This window comes from Pyxicephalus adspersus, chromosome 4 (assembly GCF_032062135.1).
Source record: "Pyxicephalus adspersus chromosome 4, UCB_Pads_2.0, whole genome shotgun sequence".
NCBI classification, from domain to species: Eukaryota; Metazoa; Chordata; class Amphibia; order Anura; family Pyxicephalidae; genus Pyxicephalus; species Pyxicephalus adspersus.
This window is the reverse complement of record NC_092861.1, coordinates 118,862,105-118,885,411: the sequence shown is the minus strand read 5'-3', so window position 1 is coordinate 118,885,411 and position 23,307 is coordinate 118,862,105. Positions and strand designations below refer to the sequence as shown.

The following is a 23,307-nucleotide window of genomic DNA, read 5'->3' as shown; positions in this document are numbered from 1 at the left end:
AAGAATGAATGGGAGCGCAGAGCCTCCCAGGATACCTCTGTCACGCATCCCGGGAGGGTCTTGGCTGCTTCTTCTACCCATACCTGAGCAACTCACGCATGCGCAGTGAGATCAGCAAGTTTTTTTTTCCCATCTACAGGCGAAGAGAGGATAAGATGGTGGTGCCTGGCGCTCCTTTTGCGCCGGCCTAAAGACACAGGACCCGATGGAAGAAACTGTGGACTGATAAGATCATCAGACCATCAGTAGACTGATCTGCGGGATTGAAGGTGTGATCTTTTTTTATTTAGGTTAGTTTTGGGTTTACTTCCACTTTAATATTGTATATTTCTCCTTCAGAATTTGTGAGCAGAACTGACAAGCTGCAGGCTGACCCTCTGTTTGCACTCTCTCTTGGCCAATCCAGACCTGGAACTTGGCTCCCTTGTTTGCTGTCCTAAACCCAACAATTGCACCTGGTTCCTTTGCTGGTTAGCCAAGACCCTTTAACCTAACTTTTGCAATGATGGAACTAGATGTGCTCAGAACACTAAAAATCTGATTTGGAACAAATCTGGTGGGAGCATTCGAGAAATCTGAATTTGGCAGCCAGATTGGCTGCGCTCTAGTATACATATCAGTGACAGGTATTGTAATTAATTCGGATTACCTAAATTTAGGGTCCCATTAGCTTCAATCCAAGTCAAAATCAACTCTAATTGGAAGTATATGACCACCATTAGCTGGATTTTTTAGACATGGGGGACAGAAAATTTAGAAGTTTAGTTTGGGCCTAAGGAGTGGTTTAGTCATCTTCTGTTGTTTTTGGCATCTTCTTGGTGAGATTTTGATTACTTCCAGTCTGGGGAACATAACAAATACCCACTTAGCCATTTATCACAGGAAGGAGTGTCCACTTTGGAAGATGTTGTCAAAAGATAACCCTCTGGTAACCCCAAAAATTTGGATTTCTCCACTTTCTGTCTCGGTGACAGTGGTCATCAGGACAAATAGAAATGGTGAACTCCTCCAGGGGGAACACAGATAGTTATAAAAACCTGACAGCAAGGCCTACAGATTAAGGAAGTGTCACTGCTCCAAGCAGTTCTCAGACTTTTTTGCACCCCAGACCAGTTTTATGCAACAAAACGGACCCCCTTTCCCTCTTTTTTCCTTTCCCTTGTCCATGGAAAATGTTTATTGCATGAAATTGTTCTGTGGTGCAAAAACTGCCTTTTTTTCTGGGCCCTGATGTCAGGTTTTTATAAATGTCTGTGTCCGCAGTGGAGTAATTTACCCTCTCTATTTGTCCTGGTGACCACTGCCACCAAGATAGAATCAAGTGGGATTGGGAGAACTTGGCTACAGCTGTCCTTGAATGCCAGCTTATGTCATTGGCTGAACAAATTGACTACAGACAGAGGTTTGGCAAATCATATGGCCCAGTGGTTGGGGACCCCTGCTCTATGCCACCATAACCCAACTAAATTGTTTAATGCTCTCAATCTCCCTTCCTAAAGGTATGTATGGGAGCAAAAAACCTAGGGATGACCTTACCAGTACGCTGCTACCCTTATTTTCTCCAATCACAGACTTAGTAAACTTAATACCCATATGTATAATAAAAACATAATAGATAAACATGACGTCACCAAGCTATCTGTTGCTGTCTGTCTGGGACCCTTAATCAGAAAAGTCATAGAACACAATAAAAATTGTTGGATAGGTACATTTGTACATTTCATAAATTTTGCTCTACTTTAGGATACATGGTAAAAATTCTTTAAAGTACAGTGGTAATGCTCCGGCAATATGCTGTGCAATATTACTTTAAATCAGGGCACTAAGTATGAGGCTCTTCTGAAAAAAAGAGAATAGTATATTATTTGGCTCAAAACTCTCACATTAGATCATTGATATTCATAATCAATTACTAAAAAATGTGAACTCCAATAATTAAATTATGGAATTTCAGTGTTGTACATCCAGATTCTTTTATTTGTGCTTTGTTTACTTGTTTATTGTTTTATTATATCCAGAAGACACATTGCTAAAAATACTTGTTGGATCATTACAGTTCCAGAAGTTCATGTTGATGTTGATGTCAGATGTTAAGCAACTTTTATACTGCAATAATTTTGGCTACTCTAAATACAGCATAGAGTCAGACAACATTTTTTTATTTTTTTCAGTTGTATTTGATTTAAATACAAATCTGACCTTTTACAAACAGTGTCAAAATATAAATGCAGTGTTCTCCCCAGACCCTTTTAACCAGGTGCACCACCCGGCACTTTTCAGTAACCACCAGGCTGTTTTTTGGTGGTTACTGAAGAGTTGGGTCACAATACAGGAACTGCCACCCACCTACAATTTCTTCCCACCTGGCTTGAAAAAATGTTTGGGTTCAACACTAAAATGGATTAAATACAACAATGCTATTTAAATATTTTTTACCCAATCAAATTTGGAGCAACAACCATGTAATTGTCATGTGTATATTGCATTACATAATATTGTGATTGTTATGTTAAGTTATATTATATTTTATTATAATATATTATTTTATTTTATTTTATTTTATTTTATTTTATTTTATTTTATTTTATTTTATTATTGGGCAACATGGTGGCTAAGGGGTTAGCACTCTGGCCTTTGCAGCACTAGGTCTCAAGTTCAAATCACAGCCCAGACATATCTGCATGGAGTTTTCAGGTTCTACCCGTGTTTGCATGGGTTTCCTCCAAGTGCTCCAGTTTCCCCCCACAATCAAAAAACATGAAGTTAGGTTAATTGGCTTTTCCCAAAAAAATTTACCTTAGACTGTATTAAAGATATATGACTATGGTAGGGACATTAGATTGTGAGCCCCTTTGAGGGTCAGCTGTTTTTGAAAGGTTTTATCTTGTAAATCTAGCAATGTCATCTTCGGTGTTCTCCACATAGCCTGTGCAAAGGACAGGGCTATGGGAGGGACCCACGGGATCACCACCTATAAATTGTCTAGAGAGGGACAAGTACAAGACCAGTCAACCTGAACAAGAGAGAAAGCACCAGTGACTGGTCTTAATTAGGAAGCTCCTATACAGAGGCCAAGTTTTATGCTGGATTACTGCACAGATCTGAAAGGACACCCTGAGCCGAGTGCATCATAGCCAAAGGGTGAATTGACTGCAGTAAGATGGAAAGGGGGAGGGGCATGTTGTAAGGTGGGGTCAGTAGAGGGAGAAATTATGCCAAACAATAGGCTGGTGGCTCAGTGGTTAGCACTATTACCTTTGCAGCGCTGGGTTCCAGGCTCATATCTTGGCCAGGGCACTATGCACTAACTTCCCTTTGCACATTCTGCTCATGTTTGCATGGGTTTCCTCCGGGTACTCCGGTTTCCTTCCACATTCCAAAAACATGCAGTTAGGTTAGTTGGCTTTGTCCCAAAACTGACCTTAAACTTAAAAGACATATGACTATGGTAGGGACATTAGATTGTGAGCCATTTTGAGAGAGCTATGATATGATATGACTATGGACTTTGTAAAGTGCTGTGTAACATGTCAGCACTATATAAAAACTAGTTTATATTAATGGTGCTAAAGACAGTGGAAGGATATCGCCATTGCAAAAGTGACAATGGAAGCAGAAAATCCTGCCCACCCAGCCCAACAGAATTGTAACTAATGGCACACTTGATTGGGTCCATTTCTCCTCCCTATTGTTTTACTTATCAAATGTGAAGTTATTCGTCACAGTTGGTGGGTCTAAGACAGTGTCAATAAAGGAAATAGTGGCTGTCAGTTTCCTCATGACCTGGTGGACCAAGGAAAAAAGTACAACGGGTGTTTTGGTGGCCATTGAACCAAGGAAAGTTAAGCATCCATGGTTGGGTTGTGTGACTAAGATAACAGTGAATGATTTTCAGATGTACCCACAAAGCTCATGAAAACCTCATGAATGATTGGCAGCTGTGTTTTTGTTGGTAGCACTGTCAAGAGCCTATGTACATATGTTTAAGTAAGCTGTTAAATTTAATATGTAACTACATGAAATATTGCACACCTATATTTTACCATTCTATTGAAAACACAATTGTTAAAATAAAACTGTGGCCAAGATTCTCCGAACAAAAGGTTGTATGCCATTAATTGTAAAGATTGGTAATATAGTGAAATACAGGTGGTTAAAAAATCCTTCTCACCTTAAAATTCAGGCTAGCCGAAGTCAACAAACACACTTGCATTTAGATAATATATGCTAAACCTGGAATTGGTTTAAATGTTAAAACATTGTGAAACACATCTTCTTTACATTGTAATCTGAAGAAAGGTATAGCAATAAATAAATTACCTTTTGTATACAAATACACTGCACATACCCAATGTGTTGTGGTCAGATGTGATGGTCAGGTGTGATAAGTTGATAAAAAATGTTTTCATAATTATACATATGTGAGGATATATGTTCATGAACAATGGAGGGGAAAGCACAAAGGCACTCCTAGTGCTGACTAATTTCAGAGGTAAAAGTGGTTGGACAGGAAAGTAAGTAGAAAACTAGGCATGTGGGATTTGTTGAATGTAATGTTAAAAGATAACGTATGTAAAATGTTAATTCCCAGTGAGTGAGTCTTACACTCACATGTCACCACCATAAAAATTAGCTATTGATTATAACCATCTGTATTCACACAGGATGTTTTGCAAATTGAAAGACTTCCCTTTGTTTGTTGCCTAGTTAACTCCATAAAAACAACAATGAACTTCCATTAATGTAAAGTTTACATATAAACATCAGGAATGGAATGTTCATGTCAGTGACTTTTTAACTGGAAAAAAGTAGAACTGAAAATACTGAGATATATATAATGTTTGTGACTTCATATGATTTACGTGATTTGTGACACTCAAACATATTTTGGATTTTTTTTGCATTCATTTAAAATGACACAACCATCATGTGCTTGTGATTTGTGTATACTGCTGGTTTTAGAATACATTCAAGTCACAGCGATATGTAAAGTTGCTGTTAATGGTTTCTCCAGGTTCCAGACTGACTGGATATAACTCATTCAAATGAGTAATAAACTAAAGAAACTATATCTTAGCAAAGTCCGGAGACCCACAGGTTCCTTTGAAGGTTGCCAGTGTGGCTGGCATAGGGAAACTACAGTCTGGCCTTTGAAAAAAGATAATTTTCTTTTGTGTTCTCTGATCATGTCGCTCAGACAGACTAGTGTCTGACCAATTAGGAAATCACCTTTGTGTAAAAAACTTTTGTAATTAGCAGGCATTTGAAAAACTTTTGGAACTGGTAAACAGTTGACTGACCATAACACACTGCAAGTAGCGTCTCAGCACTGATCGAAAACTGGAAAGCAAGTCAGTCAAATTCGATGAAACTTTAGTGAATGCCTAGAAGCAATCCATATGAACAAGTCCTTTTGCACTCAAGAACACTTCATTTATTTCCCATGAGTCACCCATCTTCAAAATATTGTAATCTGACATCCACCCACTTACATGTGAACTGACCCTAGCTATCTGTTGGATCTTAAAACCACAGCATACTGCTTACATCACCAGGTATAAAATAAGAATCTCAGTCTGTTGTTTATGCTGATAAATGAACTGAAAGAAGTGACACAACATACATATATGCCTTAACTCAATGCAATCCATATTCTATTTTGCTTTTCTGCTCAGGTTTTTAAACTCCCTGGCGGTAACCCCGAATGTGACTCAGGGTAGAAAAAAGTTGCTGAAAGAGGTAACCCCGAGTCACACTCCTGGTAGGTAAACCTATGGAAGGTAATAGTAAATACAGATTTACCTGATCCGCCGGCGTCCCGCGCAATCCATCGCCGCGATCTCTCTGTTCTTTCTTCTTCCTCCGGCCGGCTTCTGCACCCGATGAGTCACCGTCGTGTGTACATTGCCGGCAGGGCAGGGCAGGAAATTCAAAAACCATTTGTATTGCATTCAATACAAAATAACTGTATTGAGTCTAGTGTTTTCAAACAATGGAATGGCAAAGTGTGAGAGACCCTCTTTTATTTAAAGAATGGGGATCCAGCTAAGCCTGATCAGACATTTATAGATGTGTATCATGGATGGAACAAGGGGTTGTCTGAGGACCTCAGAAAAAGAAATTTGAATGCCCATAAATAATGCTGGATAACTTTACAAGACCATCTCTAAAGAGTTTGGACTCTACCAACAGTCAGACAGATTGTGTACAAGTGGAGGAAACTCAAGACTATTGTTACCCTACCCAGAAGTGTTTGAACATCAAGAATAACTCCTCTACAAAGTGTGTAATAGTCCAAGAGGTTACAAATCAACCCAGTTCAACATCTAAGCAATTGAAGGCCTGTACCACATTGGGGAACGATGATCATCATGAGTCCACCATCAGGAGAACACTGCACAGCAATTATGGCAAAGTAGTAGGGATAAAGTCACTGCTCTTCTCCAAAAATATCGCTCACCATCTATACTTTGCTAAAGATCATGTGGACAAACTAATGCAGCAGTCGCCAACCGGTGGTTGGTCCACGGCTCTGCCCGGTGCGGTGGGGTCAGGAGAAGGATCCTGCGATGGGAGAGTGGGCGAGTTCTGGCATCATGACATCACTATGGGGAAAGTTTCTTCCCCTTTGAGTGGCACTCGGCTCCCCGCACATGCACTGTCTGGACCCATTTAATTTAGTGTTCCCTCAGTCCGAAAAGGTTGGTGACTACTGAACTAGACAGGTACTGAAAGGATGTTTTATGATGACAAAATAGAACCGAGGAGCATTACATTTAGAAAATGAAAAACACTTCACAAGAACCTTTTCCCGCCTGTGAAACATAGTGGTGGGTGTGTTCTGGTTTGGGCATGTTTTGTTAATTTTGGGCTGAACAGCTTGTCAATATTAATGGAATTATGAATTTTCAACTAATTTAAAAAAAATGTCAAGACATCTGTCCATGAATCGAATCCCAAGAGACATTGGGCCTGATTTATTAAAGCTCTCCAAGGCAGGAGAAGATAAACTTTCGTCAGTAAAGCTAGGTGCTCCAGCAAACCTGGAATGGATCTGGTCCAGGATTAAAACCATTTGCTAATAAATAGCAAATTACTTTTAAGAAATTATTTTCAGGTTGTTTGCTGGATCACCCAAGTTCACTGATGAATGTGTATCTTTTCCAGCCTTGGAGAGCTTTAATAAATCAGACTCACTGGCTCATGCACCAAGACAAAACAAGAAGTGAATGTTCTGCAATGGCCAAGTTAAAGTCCTGACCTTAATCCAATTGAAATGTTGTGGAAAGACCTAAAGCAAACAGTTTATATGAGGAAACCAACCAAGAAAGAGCTGAAGCTGTTCTGTATGGAGGAATGGTCTAAAATGTTTTGATTCAATGGGAATTCCTGTAAAATTACTATATAGATAGCTCACAGTACATTAGTGCCTTGGTAAGAGGGAAGGATGCCCCTTACATTGTGGAAAGAATGTCACCCTTTACAGATAGCCAAAAACATAATTGGTGTCAAGTAGACTGACCTGAGAGATTCAATTTGCTCATGGCTCAAGGAACCCCAATCAACTTCTAGAGGAACCCTAGGGTTTCATAGAACCTGGGTGGAGAATTACTGATTTAAAGTATTATTATTGAGTAGACTGACCATTTAAAAATAATCTAAATATAAAGAAGCTAAAAAGTATCCCTTTCTGAATCATAGCCCATGCAGCTGAACAGGGTTACAGAATAAGTTTCCAGCAAAAGTCAATTTACATGGAAACTGCTCCCTAAGCAGCTGCCTCATATGATTAAATCTTGGACTCCTACTACAAGTTGCTGGATAAAAAAATCATTCATTCTCACAACCTACTGATGTGTAAGCCATGACTTGTGAAAGTATAACACTTTTATTTTTAATATGTTCTTTCAAGATGATAAATAGTGTCAGTACTTTAGTAAATTACAATTTCCAGATGTTTTCATGGTTCACTTATTTTTACCATGATCTGCAGTCCAGCAAATAGCACCCAGGAGGAGATAACAGTTGTGTAAGTTAAAGTTACTGGCAGGAAAAATTAGTATTCCAAAAGAAAGAAACCTAAAAGAAAGAAAGACAATACTGGATGAAAGTATAGTGGTTTGTAAGTATTTACGATCTTTTTTAATTACGCTCAGGACTTCAAACAAAATGTATATATATATTTTTTTGTTTTATCGGTTAGGTGAATGTGAAATATTGCATATAATTTTTTATGTATGATTATTATGATTTTTTTCATATTCACTTAGCTGACCCTTAAACCTTTTTTACAATTTCCAGGTTTTCTTTATCCTATTTTCACAGTCCTGTTGTTTACAGAGCTCAAAAATTCTAACCTGGGCTATGAACACATGTTATATTTCTGTCGGTAAAACAAGCGAACATTTCCAGTTGCAGTAGAATAAAAGAGCACTGTTAACACAGAACTGTTTCATTCTGTAGAGAAGGGAAGGGGGAAGATGAGCTGGAGGAACCCTGCTGTGCCCGTTGTAAATTGGAAAGCACAGTGGTTGCTACTGGAGGGTCTTTTTTTGCCCAAGATGATCATAATCATTTGTATCGGGCAACAATTATCCAGCTTGTCTACTTCGCCTTACACACACACAACTGAATAATTCACACTCATCCTCCTGCCTACCCTGACTACTTCTTCCAAGGGCTCAGTACAAAGCTAGTGGATTAAGTAAACCAATTCACATGTAAAATAGCCCCTTACAAGTAGTCCCATACAAGTTCACATCCAACATGACCAGAAGTGAATGATCCGAGAAGTAAGCCTGCTTTATGGCTATGACACTTCATTACAGCATACATACCTACAGTACATGATGAATGTGCCATGACATGACATCTGGTCAACCAGAATAGACAGGGGGCTCGTACTCATTGGGACTGCAGGTAAAATGAAGACCCAAGCTTCTAAAGAGAATTTAGCTTACGGAAGTAAACTAGTGAAGAGACCCGCCTTTGTGCTGGTGATCCACTACATGAATTTGATATGAGAAGTGGATGAAAAGTTCATATATGCTATATCACTGATATATTGGTTGGGAATTGTGGCACATTATTATTTCTTTGCTGTTTGTGGATAATCTTTTTACTAAACAAAAATTGTCTGCCAGTAGCAGGCACTCACTTGGCCATTGGTAGATCTTTTTGTTAATTGAGAGGGAGTATTTCCAGCCAATTGTACCCCTCTACCATTGGTAGATCCACCTATGTGTGTCTTTGTTGAAGAACAAGGATTAAGTTAGCAAGCATCCGCATTTTATGGCAAAAAAAACATTGCAAAATGTCGTTGCACAATTTAGAAATGCAAAAAGCAAACTTGAGAAGTTCTCTTTTATCCTATTAAACACTCATGGTACATTTATTATTTTTATATTCATTTGTAACATTTCAATGTTCTTGTTGCATTTTTGGTAGAATGCCAGGAGGAGGAGACAGGGTGAACGTTCCATTGGCTGGCTTTTGGAAGTAAAACAGAGCAAAGATAGCATAAGTGATTATGGTGCTGACTACATTCACAAAGGCCTAAAGCCGACATTTGACAATGTGGTGAACATACATAGGAATGTTTACATAATTCAAGAATGTCATTATGATAACGTAAAAACTGTGAGGAAAGTGAAATCAGACGGGAAAAGGAATTCCTGGGTTAGGAATAAAACAAGAAGCAAACAGTCAAAACTACTTTAGTAAATCTATTATTGTCTATGATATATATTCTTCATAGCTCAAATTATCATTATTTAAAGCTTGTTTATTTTAGGTTCTTCATAGTATTTATAATTGGCAAATGTCAGCAAAAGATGACATGTCTTGCTTCGAACATACAACCTGCTTTAAAAGAAACTTGCAGCATATCTAACATCTCTTATTATATTGTGAATTACTTTATTCTTAAATTACTTTACATTCACTGAAACTTCCACACGTATTCACATGTTCTACCCACAACTATTGTAGAAACACAGCCAAGGAATGTGTTTTTTAGGAAAACAGACTTTGGGCTGAACTCGGTCTATTACTTGGCAAAACAAGCTATTTAATTGTGCTAGAGTTTTTGTTAGAATTGAATATGAGTGTAATGTGTAAACCAGTGGGAAACGTCCCCATGGAGCAGTCACAATAAAAGGAAGTAATATTACTTACTTCTGTACATCTGTAAATATCCATACCAAGAATAAAAAGTGTGGAAATAATAACTGAATACATTTTTATTAACTTAGTCATGGAAGAATACTAGGGATATTTGGTTTGTTAAATTTATGACAAGTATGTATCAGCCTTGGATTTTCAAAGAACAATAAACACCTGGTCCTAGCATGGCAGAAGAAGACTAAATCTGTAAAATGTTGAAATAACCTTCATTTATCTAATATGGTGTTTTTTTTATTGTTTCTAAGGACTGTTTATTTTACAAATATAAATACCCATGGCATATGCACACATGTGTTTATTATTAAGCTTTAACTTCTTAAACTTGCTAACAAAAAAACAGTTGTTTTATGACATACCAAAACTATGCATCCATGCTTTCTTCAAATATTTTTTGCAAGAACTTGAAGAGGATACAATAAGAGATTCGAATAGAACAGGCCATGAAGTCTTGACTGGACATATGGGTGGTATCACAATACTAAAATTCATCTAAACGTAGAAAAAAGACAGAGAAACAACCCAGATCAGAACAGATCACTATAGATTTACAAATATAAGGGATCGAAAAGTTTTTAAAATATATGTACTTCAGGATGCAGTCCTTCTCATGTTTTAATTTTATCATAAATATTATTTAAAATAGGGGGAAACAACCAATAGGGAAGTAAAGCTGGATATGAAGGGATGGAGGAAAAGAAGGGAAGAAATCAAACAAAAGAAAAAAACAGAGAAGAGTAGAAATCTCTGCTAAAAACCCAGAAAACGTTTGTGGCAAAACCAATCAGGTAAGTCAAGAAAGGTCAGTAGATAAAGCATTCTAATAATCCGTACAGGAAGTCCAATAGAACCACTGGTTGCAATAGGTTTTTCTTCTTTCTCTGTCAAAGTAGAGATCTTCAATCAACTGGATATCGTGAAACCTGGAAAACCATTGTGCCATTATGCAAAATCTTGGTGGGTACAATATTGCTGGAATACATGACTTAGCTACAAGCATGAAGAAGTGACCCCTAAATCATTGTGGTTCAGAAGGAAGAAACCTAGTTTAAATTAGTCTGTATGTCAGTGAATTTTTGTGTGATAAGTCTACCACCTGCCCAGAGAGGGCTTATTCTTGAACAATGTGACAAAATATGAAAGAATAAACCAGAACTTGTGCCAGAATACCAACAGCGATATAAGACCCCGGCATGGATGGTGTTTAGAATGGAGGAGACCATATACCAATGCATAAGGAATTTATAGCCCATCACCTGGTATGTATTACTGATCAAACAAGTATGAATAGGGAGGTGAGGACATGCTTTCTTGCTGATTAGAAACTATTTTGATAAATAATCCTACTACTCTATAAACCCTCTTGCATGGTTATTGCTAAGCTTAAGTGTACATCTATAAATCATTGCATTTCAAGAGGGATCATTTTAGACAACATTCCAATCTCCAGGAAAAAATACAAACTTTGTCATCCTAGAGGTAAATGTAACTATTATACTTGGTGGTATACATACTAGAAGATGCATCTAGTGTGAATACAGATGGAAGTATTTGGATCTGCAGGCATTCCAGTTTCTCTATCAGTCCCACCAGTTCAATACTCAGAGATCTTTACAGAATACATAGCAACAGATTCAATAGGGTATAGGTTGAACTTTCAAGATTGAATACTGGCTTTGAATGGTTGCTGAACTTCTTATTGTAATGGTATAGTACAGCACGGCACTTACTATGTTAACTATTCTTTGCGCCATGTTGAGATTCCACATTATATTTAGACAGCTGTGTGTCAACAAATATTATTGTATATCATCCACAGATTGGCATTATCAATTTTCATGCGCATGTTGCTTCTTGAAGACTTAAAGTGGACCTAAACTAAAATTTTTACCTTACATAAAAGGGTAGAGAACTCTATTATGTACAATAAAAATTACCTTCCTTTTTTGGGGGAGGGGGTTTAAAAAAGGCGATCAAGACAGAATGGGAATGCAGAGCCTCCTGCTATACCTACATCATGAATTATGTGCAGTGACATCTGCTTTTTTTTCCCCATCTATGTCCCCTGATCCCGAGCCTGCGCAGTGTGAGATCGGGTGACTTAGAGAGAAGACAGAAGAAGGGCAAAGAAGATGATGGTGCCCGGTGAAAGGAGGATACCAGGGGCCCGATCCAGGAAACCTCTGGAGGGATCAACGGATCTGCGAAGGTAAAGGTGAGTAGGTTTTTGTTCATTTTTATTATATTGAACCAATTTGTGATTTGACATAGCATGCAACTATCTTTCAATTTGCTAAATATAGATAATAAGAAAAATAAACAAGCACATGTTAAGCCATTTTTGTTAAAAACATTTCCTATGTGACTGATCTCAAAAAAAAAAAAAAAAACAATATTCTGTACTGCTACAGAACTGTTAGTAGACTAGTAATTGGTCCAATAACTAAATGGTTTCAGACTTCACTCAACATATTTGTATTACATAGTGAAGACATGGGGATATACTTTGTGTTTTTTCTCCATAACACCAGATGTTTAAAATCATTAAACGGCTTATCCGTCTTTACACCATTGATCGCTGGAGTCTGTTTCAAATAGCTGCATCTCATGGGTACCAAGATTAGAATGACATAGTCCCATGGAAGCTCTCTATTCTTCTTTCACATCAAGGCGCTGGCTTAAGATCATTTCTAAACCCTGGACATCAGTATGAGACTCCTAAACATTCATTAATCCTTTTAAATATTGAAAGAACCTTTGAGACAAAATTTTTTATGTTTTAGGTTGCTGTTATGTTGCTATGGTCAGATACAATCTATAACTTCTTGACATTTTATAGATGATATTTACATCAGCTATAAATACATTTTTAACCCATGTTTTTCACAACTCCCGCCTGAAGATTACATAACAATTGCATTTTAGCAGGCCAAGGGAAAGAAATGCATTGGGGTCAACTGATATCTACTACATACTACAATACAGAAATACTATGCTGTGTTCAATGATAACCTATAAAGAAAACTGTGCAACTGATCAGTTCTTTTATATTTTTTCTTTGTAACTGCTGTGATTTCACCAAATTTTTTAAAACTATGATATAGAAAAGGGGATTGTGGCTTCCATGGCGCTCTATGGACTTGACAGTTGTGTACTCTTGACTTCTTCCGATCACTTTTAATTTTTTTTTTTTTGACATGATACTACTCAGTGTCACTGTGCATGTGTGATTCTTTTACTTGTACTATCTACAATTTTAATTGACCCTTTCTGAGTTGCATTGATACTGAACAAGATGTCTTATGCGTAGATGTGTGTATGCATTGACATAAGTTTTGGAATGGGATGTAGAGGAAGGGGCCCAATTTGGTCAGTGGGACCTTAAGCTAGGTACAGACTTGCAATAATTATCAGTAGAAAACGAGCGACAAACGATTATGCACGATTATGCAAGATTAGTTTGTACGATTGTATTGTGCACAATTCTGTACATGTTGTAACAATATGATCGTTCAAATGTAATCCACCAATAATGTACACACGCTAGATACGATCGTTTGAACGTTGCAGGAAGTGACATGTAAAGGAGAAAGTGTACTGCAGAACCATCCCCGATCACTGAACGACTGTACACACAATAGATAGTAAACGATCGTCACTCAATCAGATCCGTTGGGATAGTCGTTCGTTTGCAGCGACAATCCTCGTTCATCGGCATCGTTGGGCAGTCGTCGTGCACTTTTTTGTTAACGATTATCAGACAATCGGCTGTTAGTCGTTCGTTTTCAATGATAATTATTGTAAGTGTGTACGCAGCTTTACATATAAGAAAAAGGGAATATGAGTTAAAAATTGTACCCCAGCATCCTATATAGTAAGTGGAATATGCATGGATAGCTAGTAATTAAAAATCCCCAAGCAAATAAAGTAATCTGCATCATTTGTTAACACTAGAAGGATTTTGTCACCTGAGAATTTGGGCTTATTGAAAATATTTAAATAAATTGTCAAAGTGTAAAATAATCTGTTCATTATTCTAAATAATTATATCAGGGTCAGATTCTGTGAAAAATAAAAGCACAAGTGTGGGGAACAGGATGCAGACCTATTCCACTCATTGTGGACCTGTACAAAGATATAATATTTTTGGTGCTCGGTCGCACAGTACTCACATTTTCCTGTAAATTACGTCCCCTACACTCTAGTATGGGCCATTTTGGGATCTCTAGACCTGCAGGGTTCCCGGGCTACAAGGGGAAGTATAAAACTCCTAACTATTATTTCCCTGGTTGCAAAGAAAGCAATACTCCATAACTATTTGTCCCCTAACCCTCCTATCCTCTGTCTGTTTCTTGATTAGCTTATGTGTGTATTTCAAATGGAGTGGATTGAAGCCTCCCTAGATAAGTAATCCAAAGTGGAATGTTTTTTTGTGGGAATCTTTTATAGATAATCTTCCCTCCCTCAGGTAACACAGAATTATACGATCTTTCCAATTGACATCCTGATACATGTATATACTTCTCAATGACCCTCCGGTATATGTGACTTCAAATCACTGATCTACTCTTACTCTACTCTACTCTTAGTCTACTCAAGTTCTGGCAACGATCTATATACTTAAATGTTTATGTATTATTGAATCTCTGCATGTAAATTTTTTCCTTTTTCTACTTATGTTTTTCATGTGATTTACCTTCACTGTGATGCTCTTAAGCTCCTGTACCATTTTATTAGGTATATTGTACACTGTTTTTGTTGATGTGTTATCCTCTAATAAAAATGTTACACTAAAAAAAAAAGAAAAGCCCATCAATATGAAGGTGACTCTGAAGTCGAAACAGATCCTTATTGTCCTGCTTTTTCAATGAAACATGCTTCACAGCTGCAGCAACAAAGCAGAAATTTCAAGCATGCAGGAACATAGAGCAGAACTGAAGGAAAGCGGATCCTGATTGCTGAAGTTAGGCTTTGAATATTTCTGCTATGTATATGATATAAATACAGGGAATTTAGGGAATTTGATAAACTTGATAAGTATGTGGAAATGTCAAGGTTAGGGGACAGTCAGATACATTATACATTATTATATGTTCATTTTGACATTATCCATTTAGTAAATTTGTTGGCTTGTCAAGTTACATTATTTCCTGGCATTATTCCTGCTATGCAAAGGAATCTACAAAGCTTTTAACTCAATCATTTCCAGTTTTCAAATCCCAAAGTCCACTGAGAGGTATTATAGAGCTATTTTTAGTTTTTTCAGTAAGGTAATGGAATGAAAAAGTACAGCTTTTGATAGATTTAGGAGCCCATTTAAAGCACTGCATACCACAGTAAATGCTTTGATATAGATGCTAGAGTAAACTAATCTGAATATTATAAGATATTCCTGTAACATACTAAAATTTGTATGCCATTGCCACATAGGATTTTGAATAAATGGTAAAATGGTTAAAGTAGCAAAAATGCTGCAAGATAGGTCCCAGGTTCAAATCTTGGCCAGGACAATATCTGCATGGAGTTTGCAGGTTTTCCCAGTGTTTGTGTGGGTTTCCTCCCACATTCCAAAAACACGCAGTTAGGTTAATTGGCTTCCCCCCATATATTGACCTTGGACTTTATAAAAGACAAATGACTGAGGAAGGGACATTAGACTGTGAGCCCCTTTGAGGGACAGCTAGTGACATGACTCTGGACTTTGTACAGCACTGCGTAATGTGTTGGCGCTATATAAATGCTGTGTAATAATAATAACTTGTAAAGACCTGTACCAATCAATATGAATGACTCATCTTACCTAAGTAAACTTAGTTGTGCCTATGGTTTACCATATTTAACAATTATCGTTTCTGTTTACAGGATTTATTTAAATAATTCCAATAGAATTATCTCTATTTCCTTTAGGGGTGATCCACAAAGACATGACATGCCTTTTTTTCTTCACTGCTAGATTTATAATAAATTGATTACAGTATGCTCAAGCAAAAGGTGACCTTCACAGCTTTATTGGCAGGGAGGAGAGTCTAGCAGGGGAAGTCATACGAATCAATAGGCAGCCATAGTCGAAATGCTGCAAACATTTGCTCTGTTGAACCCAAAGCTGTTGAACCTGTTTTTACAAGCAACAGATGGAGCAATTTCTGCTTTCCCTACCCCATGACGGGGTTTTTTTCAAATTATCACCAGCACAGAGGATAACAAGATACAATTCCACTGACTGATATGAATGAAGAGCTGTGTAAATTGTTAAAAAAGGGAAGTAACAAAAGCAATACATATCTTTGATCATATTATAAATATTTTACAATATGTTCCTATATTTCCCCTGCATGTCAGTGTCAAATATGGAGAAACGTTCCTATGGAATTGATTGTGGGCACTATACAGCAATGTAGGCTCTACAAGTGATTATTTAAAACATAAAATATATTTAAAAATTAATTATAGACTGTTAGGTGCAAAATATTCAGGAAATGTAAAAAGTGGGTACCAAAACAGCCTTATAATCTTAAAAAATGTAAAATTATTTGGGTGGGCAAATCAGTTATTGAATTAATGTCACATTATGCTAGATTAGTACCTTAAAGGAGAGCTAATGGAGATTTTTTTCTCACTTTTTCAATATCTCACCACATCCCTCATTTAATTCTATGACAAACAAGATAAGATTTTTCTATTTTCCTGTGAAGGAAATGGGAGTTTTTTGGTGCACATAAATATTACCCCGTATACTTTTTATAAAAACTTTGACTTGTTACAAAACACACTGTATAAAACACTGTACAAACACTTTAAAAAAAAAACATTTTTCTTATTTTAGAGTACAATATCTTTTACATATAGTTTATCTTTTGATGCCATTGAACTGTCCTTTAGAAAAATTTGAAGAAAATCTTAAGGTCATAGTAACCAATTCAAATTAGTGCACCAAGTTTGCTCTAAGTACCTTGGTTTCAACCCCTGATCCAGTCATGGTCTGAGAAAAGGGACCATTTTACCAAAGAAAAGTTTGTGAGCTGTGCCCCATATGTATTGTTGAAATTCTGTTTACCGGAGATATTTGTATGTAATGGCAGCTAGTCTGATGTAATCCTAATATTACTAGAATTTTATTGGACACAATAAAAATAAATATCCGCTGATATGTTAAAATTTAAAAGTTACTCTGTAGACTTCAAAGAGTTTGAATTGACTGCATCAGTGATCAGAGGTATATCTTAAATTCTTCACATAGTTCTACTAAATATAAACCTCTTGGAGACCATAAGGCCTGCATTGATGAGCAGAAAAAAAATAAAAAAAATAAAAAAAATCTTTTTTGGTGTAGAATTCTGCTGAAGCATGTCATTTTTTAACTCATACACTGCAGAGCTATTGTTTTCTTTAACCATTTATGTATAAATGATAGTTCTGGCAGGAAAGACTGGCTGGCAATTCTTGTAATTTAAGGAAATCTCTATGTAAAGAAATATGTACATTGTCATTGTGATTTGATTCTAAAAAAAACAAATTGTCTTTGGCTTTGGAGTCAATCTGGTAGTGAAGTATTAAATCATTCAAATATTTTGCAGACAGATGGACAGTCACATGAGCACTTCCTTGCCTTTGTGTGCCAATCCTAGATTTGATTTCAGGCTTGATATGTCAGATATTCAAGAAAGAGAAAACAAAGGTTTTGGAGTCTGTTTTGTATGAATAAGGAAGGCGAAACTAAGATCAAAACAGTAAGTTAGATAAACTTACCTTTTACACACTCAAATTACAATGATATAATCCATTAGAGAGGAATGTAATAATACCCAAACGAAAATGGCAAAAGAAAAACAGTACAAATTTATATATAATTATCACTTGCTGCTATTTTTAAAGGAACTACATTTAGTTACAAGGATTATTTTGTTTTGATTTGTATTTATTTTTGTAATGCTGACATTTTCTGTAGTGCTTTACACAGACCATAGTCATATAAGTATACTTTCAGAGGGGCTCACAATCTCCCTAATTTGGAGGGGAAGACAACATACCAGTATATGTTTGGGATATGGGAGGAAACTCACATAAGCTAGCCCACGTGTCTAAAATATAACTATAGGAACCTTGAGGTATACCAGGGCAAAAAAAATCATATCAAAGTATATATTTACAATACATCTACATAAAGATTCTTGAGAGATGTAGTTCTGGGGGCATTTCTATGTCAAATGAAACTGAGCGAAATGCAGCTCCTGCAGGAATTTTACAGGCTTTATTACTACAAGAACAAGGTAAAATAAGCAAATAATGTCAGGACACGCTATAGGGAGTTTTTTTTGTACAAAGCCTGCATATGACCTCTGAGGATGAATCCCAGGCAATCTACATATAGTTTGTAATAAATAGACTGTAATAGTAATTTTTAGCTATGTCTATGTTTAAATGGACTGTTTGCAAAAATAGATATTGTTCTAATATATATTATATCCTGTTAAATCTCTGAAGACTAGTTATAGCATAATTAGCATGTGTTCTTGTATTTTTTTATTCATTCGCTTATTAAAAAAAAGGATAAATTCAAGGTATTTCCTTAAAAACACAATTACTACATAACTGACCAATATGTACCAAAAATAATGCTGTGAAACCAAATTTGGTATATAACTATTGGATATAATTGCTTGTTTTTGGTATCATTGAAAAAACTTTTCTTGTGTTATCCCAGAAGTAAGGATTTCTGTACAGCTCATTACTCCCACCTTGTGGTCATCGGAGAGTACAGTCTAGCTGGCTTAGCAGTGCTACAGAACTACAAAGAATTTGAATGAAGGTTCCACACTGATCAGCCAAACATTAAAACCTATGCTAGGTGAAGTGAATTAAACGTCAAGGTACCTCTCAAGGGATAGTATATAGAGTAATGAATATAAAGAGTATTGTTGTTATAGGCACATCCCCAAATCAAACTTCAAAAGTAATCAAAGTGTCCAAAACTATAGCGGACGCTATTTGTATGGGAAATTAAATAGGCAGCGTAGAAAACTAAAAGGATAAATACCAGGTTACTACTTTTAAATTCTCCAAACATTTTTTGAACACTGGAACATGAGCTTTATGAGTAGGGGTATGTCAGATAGACATCAAATGATAGACGTCACTGGAAACAATCTTTTGTGATTTTTTCCAGTTACAGACAAAATAATAAGCTCATTGCAAAGTTTTCTGTTAAATGGGAAAGAAGAGTCAGTGACACTGAACTGTGCTCTCCATAGGTCAGATTATGTCTGGACCTCTACAGAAAGACCACTGACTCTAAAAGAGTCCTTCTTTACAGTATGGTGGCAAGGGAAACTTCATCTATTCAAACCATGACTGTTTTTTAAAGAAAGAAAACTGTAAGAATTTGCACATGCAGGTTGTCACCGAGTTACATAAAAGATAGGAACGTTTGTTCCTAAGTTGAATTTGTATGTAAGTCAGAACAGGTACACTATTTTAAAAAATGCAATTAGAACGAATATTTGTTTCAACATATTATTAGGCAGCATGGTGTCAGGTACTGTATACTCACTGTGAGTTAATCACAAACAAAGCAAAAAAAAACTTTATGGAGCCTAGACATTCATTAACGTCTGGAGCAAGCTGTGCTTTGATATGCAAAAAGAAACAACTGCAGAGTTTGTCTTGGTCATTAAAGAGTTACAAAAAGTTGCAGAACATATCAGCTCTTAAAATCACCCACAACCTTAACTGTGTTTAGCAAAAGGTTTCTTCTGCAAGTCATGAAAACTGCCCCCCTCCCCCTATCAAGCCACTGTCCTGCACATGAACGAGCAGGGAAGCTCCATTTGTATCTAGCAGTCGTCCGTATGTCGGATGTCCTTAACTCAGGAACTACCTGTAATTATAGAAATACATTGCACTATTCTCTATATAAAAAATCTAAATATCTATATTAAGGAGTTGCTATTTTACTAACTTGATGCGGACCTGAGTCCAAAAATTTGTTTGAATAAACAATCTGGGTTTACTTTTGAGCAAAGATCCTACAACAAGAAACACTATTTAGTATTCAACTAAACCTGTGCAATTTACCTATCTGCGTTCCATCACAAGGTGCTGCCATCTTTCATCTCTTTTTCCTCCTAGGGAAGATCTTTGACCATCTTGACTGGCTGTGCCCAAATGACGGAACTCACATGTGCATTCATTAACCCCTGGCACATACAAGGGAAGCCGGAATTGCCAGCTTTCCCTGCCAACCTAAGCTGATGCTGTGCAGTTCAGCTTTGTCGCCAGGAACCTGAAGCTATTAGGCAGATAGGACATATCACTACAGAAGGGGCATCACTTGTCTCTTTCTGCAAAAATCCGCCTGACCATTCAGACTTAAAAGTGGAAGTAAAATAAGCACAAAGAGTTAGAACAACAGGCAGCTTATATGTATTCCTACCTGCACTTGAGGAACCATACATTAAAATAGTATCTTAGGAAATGTTTTGGAAAACAGCACCAAAGAACACACATAGTTTATTCAAGAGATTTATTATTAGGACATGAAGGGAATTGACCGAGCATCTATAAGACCATTTCAGTGAACAGATTTGTAAATTTATGTTTCCTCTCTGAAGCTAGAGATCCTTTTTATAAAAATACTAATTGGTGGTCCTAGCACAGAAGCTAGAGCTCACCAAGCCCACAAATTATAGAGCATACAGTTTTAAATAAGCATCTAGCAGATGCCTGAATTCGAAAGTCCAAAACAGTACAAGGGAGCAATTTTATTAGAGGTGAAAGTTTTGTGAGGAAATGTCTGTGCCTTGTTTTGCAGGTTTTGGTGGTAATGGCTGCTAAGTAAAAATATTTGGTCCTAAACTGACTATATAATTAGTTTTTTTGTATTTTTAAACTCCCTTGACTAATTTTATTAAGGGCAAATACTGAAACAGAAACTGTGACTTTATAAACACTACTGGATATATTTTAAGATACGGCCTAGCCAGTAGTTCGTTCCGGCCTTATGCCCCCTGGCCGATCCGTGTCTCTGGAGCCGCAGGGTCGCTGGATCTGCCAGGGGGCGTTTGGAACTACCGAGCCGGAGCCACCAGAGCCGCAGGAGCTCCAATGCCGCCTCCCTGAAGGTAAATCCCTCTCCTCCACAATTCATACGGAGGAGGGGGATTTACCTTCAGGGGGTGTTCCCTGATGGGGGAGGAGCCATTGTGGCAGAACTCAGAGTCCGGCCTAGTGTGCTCCAGCCCACCCCATAAATGGTCTAGTGGCCATAAAAGTTTACCAACTACTGATCTAAAGTATTTGTTGTGATTGTGTAAGTATTGTTATATCACATTTGGTTTACTCAAGTCAGTAAATATTATATTTTAGAACTCTGTTTTGTTACAGTTCAAAGCACAAATATAAAGTACAAATATACATTTTTTTCACTTGAAAAAAATTGCAAACTTGTTTTTGCATTGTGCTAATTGTGCCTATTTTGAGTAAAAGAGCAACAGTCTGATGTTTCCCTAAATGATTAACCCTGCTGATAACGATTCCTTTGGCATATGTATGTGCAGATATCTGCTTTAGCCATTTGCACTACTCTGCATATATATGGAACATTGTGGGGTAATTTGTCACTCCTTAAAATCTGAAGATTCTTTAGCTCTTTGACAAACCATTTTTTTTCTCAGCTGGGAGCAAAATACAGCAACTTCTGCCTCTTCTTCACTATGCGCAGGGTTCTCAGAGCTCTGCCAAAGTTAAAAATATGAGATAATGAAAAACAAAATTTTTTTAATTTGGCATTTTACTTTATATATTTTTATAATTTGGCATTTTACTTTATATATTTTTATATTTTGGCATTTTACTTTAACCTATTTTCTTAACCTAAAGCTTTGAAGCCAAGCTAATTATTTAAAAAATCAGGTGCCTCTCAGGCGAAAACACAATGCAGTGACTTATCATTTTTTATTTTACATTCTTTTATAGTTGTATTCCACTGTTGTATAGCCACTGTTTTTACTTCAACCTACTACTGGCTCTGTAAAGCTAATAGTCTGCCTCTGTCTAAAGAGCCAATAACCAAAGTCAGACAAAGTCCTCGCCTGTACAAATGCATTTAAAAGGCAGATTTTTAATTCAAGTATTAGCATTGAAAAGCATACCTTACGTATTTACAGCTTACCTTGATACAAGCGGCTTCTGCTGCTTTCCATGTTGCCAGAATACTGTGGATCAGGTTTTGTGCATTTTTCAATAGCACATCCTCTGCTGAATAATCATCACAGCCTGTAGCAGCCTTTACACTGGTATACAAAATAAAAACATTAAAAATACATTAACAAAGCTATATTTTTATATTTTGGCATTTTACTTTAACCTATTTTCTTAACCTAAAGCTTTGAAGCCAAGCTAATTATTTAAAAAATCAGGTGCCTCTCAGGCAAAAACACAATGCAGTGACTTATCATTTTTTATTTTACATTCTTTTATAGTTGTATTCCACTCAGAACAACCCGGGCATCCCCACAGTGCATACAGCAGACACATGTTTTAAAAAAACTATTATGTTATTGGCAATGAGAATTAAACTCAAACTGGAGGCCAACAAGCATGGGAAGTATCCCGAAAAGCAGAGCTGTTCTACAGGATTATCAATCTGTGGATGCAATACTGTGTAATAATAACTTCAGTTTGGTTGTTCCATGCTGATAAAATTTTGATTTTAAGTCTGCTCTATGCTGCTGTACAACATATATAAATGTCCGTTAGTGTACTGAAACATTTGCCTTGCCTCCTATCAGCCACTGTTTTTACTTCAACCTACTACTGGCTCTGTGAAGCTAATAGTCTGCCTCTGTCTAAAGAGCCAATAACCAAAGTCAGACAAAGTCCTCTCCTGTACAAATGCATTTAAAAGGCAGATTTTTAATTCAAGTATTAGCATTGAAAAGCATACCTTAAGTATTTACAGCTTACCTTGATACAAGCGGCTTCTGCTGCTTTCCATGTTGCCAGAATACTGTGGATCAGGTTTTGTGCATTTTTAAATAGCACATCCTCTGCTGAATAATCATCACAGCCTGTAGCAGCCTTTACACTGGTATACAAAATAAAAACATTAAAAATACATTAACAAAGCTA

General features: G+C 36.7%; 2 long non-coding RNA genes across 3 annotated transcripts in view; one reads left to right on the top strand and one right to left on the bottom strand.

Annotated features, from left to right (window-relative positions):
- The first annotated feature begins 8,078 nt into the window (after positions 1 to 8,078).
- Positions 8,079 to 23,307, top strand: part of LOC140329271 (uncharacterized) — a 29,629-nt gene continuing 14,400 nt past the window's right edge. The window contains exons 1-3 of one of the 2 annotated variants that reach the window (XR_011920447.1): positions 8,079 to 8,122; positions 10,829 to 10,970; positions 11,073 to 12,397. This is a non-coding gene — a long non-coding RNA (uncharacterized lncRNA). The remainder of the gene's footprint in view (positions 8,123 to 10,828; positions 10,971 to 11,072; positions 12,398 to 23,307) is intronic. The other variant, XR_011920446.1, reaches the window with a different exon arrangement.
- LOC140330131 (uncharacterized) lies at positions 20,688 to 22,507 on the bottom strand. The gene is made up of 2 exons (XR_011920636.1): positions 22,349 to 22,507; positions 20,688 to 21,911 (listed from the first exon to the last, which is right to left on the bottom strand). It is a non-coding gene; the product is annotated as an uncharacterized lncRNA (long non-coding RNA).